The following is a 9,941-nucleotide window of genomic DNA, read 5'->3' on the forward strand; positions in this document are numbered from 1 at the left end:
ATATATATATATATGTTTACACACAAACACACACGTGTTTATAAAATAAAGCGCCAACAATTTCGTTGCTTGTTGTTGACGTTATCGTTAGTGTTGTAGTCAGCAATCAGAACAGTTGCTATTGTCGTTTGAATTGAAACTAAAGTTAGGCATAGAGCGTGAGACACAAAAACAAACCAAAGGGATAAAGGAAGAGAGAGAGAGAGAGAGAGAGAAAGAGAGAGAGAGAGAGAGAGAGAGAACGAGAGAGAGAGAGATGAAACGTGAATTTTGACTATAGGGGACGGTAAAGCATCGCACGACAGGCAGATCTTTCAGACATAACAAATCTCGAATGAAGACAAACGGAAGGACAAACAGAATGGCATTATTCGCTACACCATGGGAAAGTATAAAAAACATTCACATCGAGTTCCCTGCTACCTTCGTCAGCATTAAATTACAATTCACGAGGAATATTATCGATGGATATCAAAAAACATCTCTAAATTCTCAGCATTAAATGCATAAGTGATATAAAATCTATAAACTGCAGTTACCGACTTTCCTAATGTAATTATTTACTTCAATTTTATTTTATCTCTTAGAAGTTTTAACGATTGCTTACGTCAAGGACCAAACTCTCTTAGAGTAGAATTTGGGCCAATTTTTGTTTCGTTTTGCGTTGAGGGAGATCTTTGAAATAAAATGTCTACGATATCATCACATAATGTGGGCCAAGGTTTCTCACATGTTACCACCAATACACTGACAATGTTTATTTGCGAATGGCTGCCAGGCAAGTGCTAATCAATGTGCAGCGTCTTCAACTAAGAGATGCCGGGTTCGAAACCCAGTTCACATTGTACATTTTTTTAAATTTTTTTTTTGTTCTAACTACATAAAGAGCATGACAATATATTTGATTGATAAAAAATGATAATTATACTTCACTGTAGAGTGAATCTATCATTTTTTAGTATTAAACTTATATCTTATTCTTATTTTGAAAAATTAATGAATTAGATACAAATTGTTCAAGCTGCATATTGGCCACCGTATAGTCTAGTGGTTAGGGCGTTCGGCTTTCGACCGGCAGATCTGAGCTTTCGAGCGTAACTCGTACGGTAGATCGTGGATTATGTAAATTACTGCTTGTGCTTAGGTATTGAGCTCTTCTTTTTCTCAATTCCCTCCTCATTTTTATTCGTTTGCCGAAGCACTTGTAAAGTTTGTTCTGCTTCGCGTATTTTTCAACTACTTTTACAAATTTCTTCTCGCATAAGAGAGAGATGAATGTTATCGTGAAATTTTCAAAATTATTTGAGATTTACATAAGCATCAACAGCAGAGTTTTGCATGGTCAATACACAAATAAGATAAACAAAAGTGATCGTTGAGAAAATCATCGATAAGTTAAAATTTTTCCCGCTCAGGCTCTGGACACGCATTTGTCATTTCATCCTCAAAACAGATAGGAAAAAATCAGATAACAGGGAAGACAATTATCTCTTGTACCCGCAATCTTCAGTTTTAACGAGTAATTCAAGAGAAAAAGATAAAAATAAAACTTCGATATTCCATAGAGTTGGGTGGGAGTGTCCAAGTTTTTGCAATTTTAGGGCAAAATTTTATCGTTATTGTTGTTGTGGTTTCGCGTATTTTTCACTTGATTTCAATTATTTTTGCTAACTGCATGCGTACAAGAACGTGACCATGTGATAGGAAAATTTCAAGCCAAGATTCCAAGGTTTTCGCATATGGAAGAATGTTTACAAAAAAAAAAGGTGCGCAGACGGATAGACAGACATGTGTAAATCGATACAGAATTTAATGTTGATCGAACCTATCTATACATTATTAAAAGGGGTCGTTGAGATTTCATTCAAGGCATTCTAAAATGAAATGATCCTCTTGATGGTCGATATAAAAAAGAAAAAAAAAAAAAGGAAAAAACAGTAAATAATTTAAAGATCGGAGCAATCACTTGAGCTTAGTTTTTCATGGGCTATAAGTAAATGATTTGATAAGAAATTTGAGGAAAATTGAAAACAACATTTTCCCTACATCGAAGCACATCTCGATATGTATGCATATGCATAATGAAATGAATCGGAGATATGCCTGCCAATATACGTGTATTGATACTTTGCAATTATAATAAAATAAAAGTGCGCAGCACTTTAAATTTGAAAATGATGTAAAGCGTAACATGTTAGAGAGTTTAAACGATTGCAGTAATTTCCGCTATTTATTTGAAACGTATATTTTGCGCGACCTGGAGGCGTCTTCAAACAAAACACAATATAGGCGCATCTAGGATAATCTAACATCTTACTCATCTTTCGAATGGATCCATTACGATGATGTGTACATACACAATGCACATAAGCTCAGACATAAATACAGCCAATGACACACATACAATATTAAATGCAGACATCTACATGTATGCAATCTTACATACTTACCCACATTTTGCACTTGTAAACTTGTAAGAGCTTCTCTCTATCATAACATTCATGCGGAAATCACGTTCATTTTACTTTTCAATCCTTATTTTGCAGTCCTTAGTGTATGCATACGTGTAAATGTTTGTTTGTATGTATTCATGCATACCTTTATATATACATATATATATATATATATATGTTTTCATGCTTACAGCCTTATGGCTTTTGTGTGTATAGTAAATAACCCTTTTTATTGTCTACATGAATACACACATACATATATATTTATATATATATATATATATATATATATATATTTCTTGTCTATATTCTGCATAAAATTTTGTATAAAGTTGGTGGTAAATTAAAAAGAAAATAAAGAAAAAAGGAGGAAAAAGAAACCATTTCACTTCCTATACTTATATCTATGCATATATATATATACGACGTGCAACGTACGACATACGACATACGCTTCCGTAATATACTTTTATACTATTTTCAATATGAAAAAAATTTATTTATATTTTAAAAACACTTTTAAAGATTAGATCAAAAAGAAAAAAAAAGATAAAAATGAATCATTTGTCATTTCGTCTACTGCTTATTTCCTATTTAGGTTAAAAAAAAGAAAAAAAAATGACATTATAAGGAATCTTTTCTTTGCATTATTGTCCAACTCTTTAACTTAGTTAACGAATTCTTATTCAACTTAAATAATTCCCTTTCACTCTTGACCAGAGTTAAACTAATCATATCGATTCTGCATTCGAATCTGATGATGATCGATAAATGTCGATGCGTGTAAAAGGCTTTACCAAGGATAAAATAGACAAATCTCGGACTATTGTCATCATTGCCCTACGCATAGAAATACGCTTAGTACAGACTTTTGAAAAACAAGTAGTGCGTTTCATTCTTTAAATCTTGATCCCGATTAATTTTGGGGTATCATTTTTTTCGGTATATATATTCACGGGATCAAAAGCTGTAGAGTAAATAGCAAAAAAAAAAAAAAAAAAAAAAAAATAAATGGTCCGCATTTTTTCCTTATAGTCTAAGTTTTTTCTAACGTACACGCACATGATAATCATTTTCTAGTCTTGAAAGCTAAATTGGTTAAGGGATGCTTTTGCCAAATTTCAATTTATTATCTCCGTATTTGCAACAGTGGCAATCTCATAAACATTATGGTTTATATGTTATCAACATTTCGACAATTAGATTAGGCAGAGCCAAGTTTTTTCTTATATATAAAAGACTAAACAAAAGCAAAAAAAAAAACCAGAAATTTTGTAACTTTTTCATACTTGCTTTACGGCAAAAGGTGAACAAAATCAAACTCACCCATAACATAGTCCTAATATTAAAATTATCGTTACTCCTCTGCGAATTCAATAAATTTAGTTTCAGATTTTTCTAATGAGATTCTATTCCACGAATGTTAGAATGGTGGAAAAATTGTTCTTTCCTTCCCTAGCTCTTCTCTTATGCTTCTCATCTGTACGCTTAATCTATATTCCATCAATCCATATTTGAATATTAAAACTAGCAAAAGTCGCAAATCTCATCGCAGCATATTGATAATCCAACGAATTGGAATTATAGATATCTATAGTCTGACTGAGATTCTAAATGAAAGTATGTGCGATAGATTTCTTAGAGAGTTTAACGTGGATGCACTACCGTGATCCATGGGTTAGTTTTGTGAGCAACCAGCCCGCTTCGGAGAGTTAGACAATCGCTATAAGCTAGGGGCCTAAACTACGCTATAGAAGCCAGATATATTTATTGCGTCCCAATGGCCCAATAAATCCACTCTGCGGAGTATTGAGACTCATCATTACCTCTAATTATTCGCTTTAGGAATGATGAAAACCACAACCATCACGAAACTTGATAAAACTACGGCGTTCAAACTGACGATTGAATATACTGGCTTCCACTGCGTTTTCCATATGTATGTAAGTATGCAAGCTGCCACTCGAAGAATCTTCACAAGCACCAATCTAGAGTACACCAATGCAGCCACCTCTCTCCGCAGGTACTAATGATTTTGTCGATGGGCTTAAATTTAGACTATAAAGCGCTTAGGCTTACGCGACATAGTCACATAAACATTTTTGCTTACGGCATACCAACCATACAATCCTGATTAGCCAACACCGGACTACGCTTCTTTAAAATATATTTGGGTCGGGTGCTACATGTAACGTGGCGGACGGGCTTCATGCTCTCGACTATTACCAAACAGTTGCGACAACGACGAGTTTGTATTTTCTCCTCAACCATAGTCTAGGAGAAAAGATGTGCTCGGCAAAGCAAGGCTTCTTCCAGTGTAGCCCTAAGCTATCCTTCACAAAACTTGTCGTCAAGTTATAGATAATTGAAGTCTTAAATTGTTCTTTGCCGATCAAAGACTATGCCTCCTCCAAAAGCATAGTTCATCACACCACGAATTCTTTACACAATAATTTCACTTGAATTTTCTAATCACTTATAAATTGGTGTGAGTGGAAATAATTTTCGCCGAATCACATAACACTTTTGTAATTAATAAACAATGGTTTCACACCACCTAATGGACGCCTCAAATTAACGCAATTCAATTAACGATAATTGAAAGCAAAACTATGCTTAAATTATTTAAAAAAAAAAATTTGATGAAAATTCGTTGAAAGTCACGCGAATCTTGCGTGTGGTGAATTTAATTAACGGCCGCCATAATTTTGTCGATAAGAGAGAGAACAAATGACGGTAACGTGAGAAAATCGTATCCCATCCTATCCTATGCTCCTTTATGCTCCTTTATAACTGCTTGCGTATCATTTATTCGCAGAAATTGAAGCGAAGAAAATAGTACTTGGAGGCGTATATGGTAATCGTTGGAATGATCCGTAAATTTATCGTTCAGATGCTTCATTATATGGCATTTTCGAAAGCATTGCATTGGTCTATGAAATGAATTGCAACAGATTATCTCTGAGATGAGTTTGCATGACGGTTGATCGTTGATGGTTGGTGGTCACACATTCTCGAAAACAATTGAATATAAACTCCTTTGAGTTTTAATTAAAAAGAAACCCATACCATATCATATGATTCGTTGGTGAGAGGAGAAGAAAGAATAAGAAGAAGAAATTTTTGCAAATTTTTCAAATTTTTTTGTTCATTCAATTAAAGACTAAAGAATGAATGAATGAATATTCATTTGTTTAAAATCGCTTGTAATCCCAAAGTCTAAGTGAGTCGAGCGAAGGTCTTCTTGTTGGCTTGTTGGCTTACCGAAAATCAAAAATTAATTTGAATATTAAATGTGTAAAGTTCTCGTTACAAGTTGTTAAGTTAATGGTTTCTAAGTAAATTATCTAAAGATTTATTTTGTTTTTGCGCAAATATCGAACAAGCCGCATATGCATCTGTTAACTATGTAATCGTAATTTTCATTTCTCCCCAGTTGGAATTCAATTTCACTGATTGACGAAGATATGCGTTTTTTTTTTTCTTGTTTTCTTGTATGCCTTGCTTTTTCATTTCTTTAGCAAGAAGAATAGCGAAACGAAATCCACCCTTGAATAGCTGCTGCTTGTAATAGGAGTGAACCACATGCATGTAAGTTATATATATATATATATATATATTAATGTATACGCGCATATAAGCCGATATAAAGATATGAGTGAATAATATCGTTCACCCCTTAGCTAGTACTTTAAGGTTATATTCAATACTGAAGTGGACGTTGTTTCGCTTTTACATGTTTATATCCCCTTGGTTTCACTTCGAAACATATATGTTTACATATGTACATAAGCACAAACATTCGCAATGACATATCTCGGCCTCGGGATAAATGAGACTCGAGGAAGGTAAGCAAGTCAACTAACAACAGATATGTATAGTCAATGTTACGCTAAATTAATTATTTTCCGGAATAATTCAATTCCTTTTCTTCTCTATTTTTTTTTTATTATTTTTTTATTTTCTATCTTAAATTTCTTTATCCGTTCGAGATAGAAAGATATGTTACACAAGCATTCTAGCATAGGGCAACCGTTTAGCCCGCAAAACACTTTATAAAGGGCATAAGTAAGTAAATCTTTAATAAAACTGTTGCAAGTCAATTGTCATTCTTAATTGCGTCTGCCTTTGGCCCGGCTTCGGCTCTTTCTCTTTTTCGCCATTAACTTGACGAAGGCAATTAAATAAAAAAAAATTGAATTTTATTTAATGTATTAATTATTAAGTAATTATTAGCTGGACGCTCGATCTACATAATAAAAAATATTATTATTATTATTTATTTAGTCAGAGAAGACTTTACGACTAAAGTTTTAAAGCCCAAGCACGTAAGTCTATCTATCGGTTTACAGTAATTAAAAACAAAATTTAATTCAAGCATTTTTTTAAAAGATATTCTCGTTCGTTTAGCTTTCAAATTTTATATCACATGTTAGATGTAAAAATTTTATCGTCTAACTGACTTTTTCCATACGCATTGCTTAATACTATGGCAATTGTATATCAAAGTTGATGCTCTATGAAATCAAGTGCTATCTTCAGTCCTACTGGATCATCATTGTAAGTTCTTCACATAATCCTTACCTCGCATTGCAAGGCATCGCCATAAGTTACTCGACTAGTTCCGGTTATTGGAAATTTCGTTGATTTTGATATCGATAACAAGGCGAATATGGGCATTGCCCATATGATGATAATGATATTGCTTAGTATTTGCGCATGATTCATAAGAGGTTTGGCTAAGCCTACTGCAGTCACATTACAGTGACCGCGACACTTTTTCGAAAGAAAGGAAGTTCTTCTGCTTAGAAGTTCTTCAAAGTCGGATGAAACGTTCATATAATCTTTCTCGAGATTAGACTTTAGGGAGCTAATCTTTGTCCTTGAGCGATTAGTGGCGTTTCCCTCTTCCGCGTGCAATCGGCCATTACGGACTTACTCCTAACATTTTTGCTTTTTTTTGGTCTTTTTTTTTTCTTTTTTTTGGTCTTAGGCTGAGTCAGAAATTTTAATTTAAACAAAAAAGCAAACGAAAAGGGGAATTAATTGGAGAATCTTTATAGCTCGCTGCAGATAGTGGGTAGACTTTTAAAGAACTCTGATTCCAATAGCGTGTCTTACGAGAATCACTATTATCACTCGATAAAGTCGGATTTATTGTTCATGTAAGTAAAGATCTTTTGTAATCGTTTGATTTTCTCTTTTTTTTTTCTGCCTTTTAATAACATTATTAACAAATGATAAATAAATAAAAGAAAAAAAAAAAAAAGAAGAGAAATAATTATATAAATCTGTGGCCGAATCCTTTAAAGCCTCCGACTTTACAACATAAAAACTTGAAGAAAAAATAGGAAAAGCGAACAAGATTGAAATTTCTTATACTTGATAATATGGGATGGGCATGATTGATTTTTTCTATTTTTATATATATGTACAGGGCGATTACCCATAAAGTATACGGGAAAATCCATATCATTATAATTGTTGTGATTTATGAGTACCAAAAAAAAAAAAAAAAAAAAAAAAAAAATCGCGTATTTTTTCTTTTGAGCAAGGATATATTCACTTTATGCTCTACTGTAGGCGTGTAGGCTTTCTTTGATTTAGCCTATTTCGTAAAAATACTAAAAATTGAAGAATTTTCCAAAATGTCTGCACAAATTTGAAGTCAATTAATGTTTAACGTTTACTATCCACATTACATAGGCGGACGGATAGACAAACTTGGATCGATTTACAATTTGATCTTAAAGATTCGGATCATTTCCGCATATTGCAAAATCAAAGGTATGATAATGGGAGGGTATAATTTACAGCTTATGACTGATAATCTTAAGTCATGCATCGTTTTTGTTGTGTATGTGCAGTCTGCGTTACTTTCAGTTTGAATCAGTGAAAGAATTGTAATTAATACACTTCATCTTGTAATTATATGTATACGAGTATGTAATCATTTTACACGGTTTTTACATCATTTGTCAGTAAATTTACTTAGCATTAGTGTAAAATATATAATTAACTTTTTAAGTGCATTAATAACAGCATATATGGCACAATGTATACGCAATAGGAGATGAGAACTATTCAAGTTGGCATTTAGATTAATTTGTTCAAATGCTTTAATTTACTGATTAAATGTCACAGAGTTTATATCGCCGATTGTATATACATATAAATAATATTGACATATTTAAATAAGCATGCATTCATGCGTCCATCCATCCATCCATCCATCCATCCATCCATCCATCCATCTATGCAAGCATGCCTGCATGCATGCATGCATGCATGCATGTTATCAACGATGTGACACGATTAATCACTTAACTTTAAACGACATATTGTAGAGAATAAGTATTTAAGCAATAATTTCATAAAAATTTAATGCGCACGTGTAATACGTGTAAGTGTAACAGTTTTAAACAAAGGCATGCATTTAGTTAAAAAAAAAAAAAAAAAAACCCTGTTATTATATGGGATTAATTGCTTATTAAGTACAAAATATAATATATATTTTACGGGTGTTTGTGTGTGATATGTTGGTGGTCATGATGATCTTTTAAAAGCTGGTTTTATTACAAATCCACAAATAATTACGCTTAAATGATTTTAAAGCACAGATTAATTGAGTTAAGTTTCTTGATTAAACTTTTCAGAGATACATGAAAAACAGTAAAAAAAGTAATAACAATAACAACAACATGAGTAAAGAAACTTATAAGAAATTGTAAGTTAAGAATATAAGGCGGCAGCTGGTTACACAAACTGATTAACAGGTATGCACTCAGGTATTTGTGCGTGATTTGTGTGTATGTGCCGTGTAAAGGTATGCAAAAGAGGATAAACGATTTAAGGGTAAACGGAGAGGTGGGAAGAAAAAGATCGAACGAAGCACAGACAATAATTAAAACTGAGCACAGTAATTAAATTAATTTGTTGCGCTGTCAACACACATTGCAAACACACAAGAGCACAAAAACCTGTAACAGACCCGCGCGTAAATTGAAAAAGAATGAGTGAACAAACCCTTCAAGCATGAATGAAAGCGGAAAACACTATAAGTTAATTTAAAATATCAACTGAGTCTCTATCTCTCTCTCTCTCTCTCTCTCTCTCTCTCTCTCTCTCTCTCTCTTGAGATATGTAGGCATATTTTTCAAGATTGTTTTCTCTGTTTTCTTTTTTTTTTTGTTTTTTTGTTTTCATAAAAGTGAAGCAAAATACATAACACGCACACAAACGCACACATATAGACAAGTTTATAATCATTTTTGTAATAAACAACTAATAGAGAATTTTGTCGACATAAATACTAAACACTTAATAAAAACAAAAAAAAAAAAAAAGAGAAAAAAATATGGTAAAAAGTTAAAAGAAAGAACTCTAAGGAACGACAAGAGCATCAAGGAAAGATGAAAAACATAAAAAATTTTCATCATCTTTTCAATGTACACAACAGTTATGGCAAGCAAAGCATTATCATCTCCG

Source organism: Glossina fuscipes, unplaced genomic scaffold, assembly GCF_014805625.2.
Source record: "Glossina fuscipes isolate IAEA_lab_2018 unplaced genomic scaffold, Yale_Gfus_2 0, whole genome shotgun sequence".
Taxonomy (NCBI): Eukaryota; Metazoa; Arthropoda; class Insecta; order Diptera; family Glossinidae; genus Glossina; species Glossina fuscipes.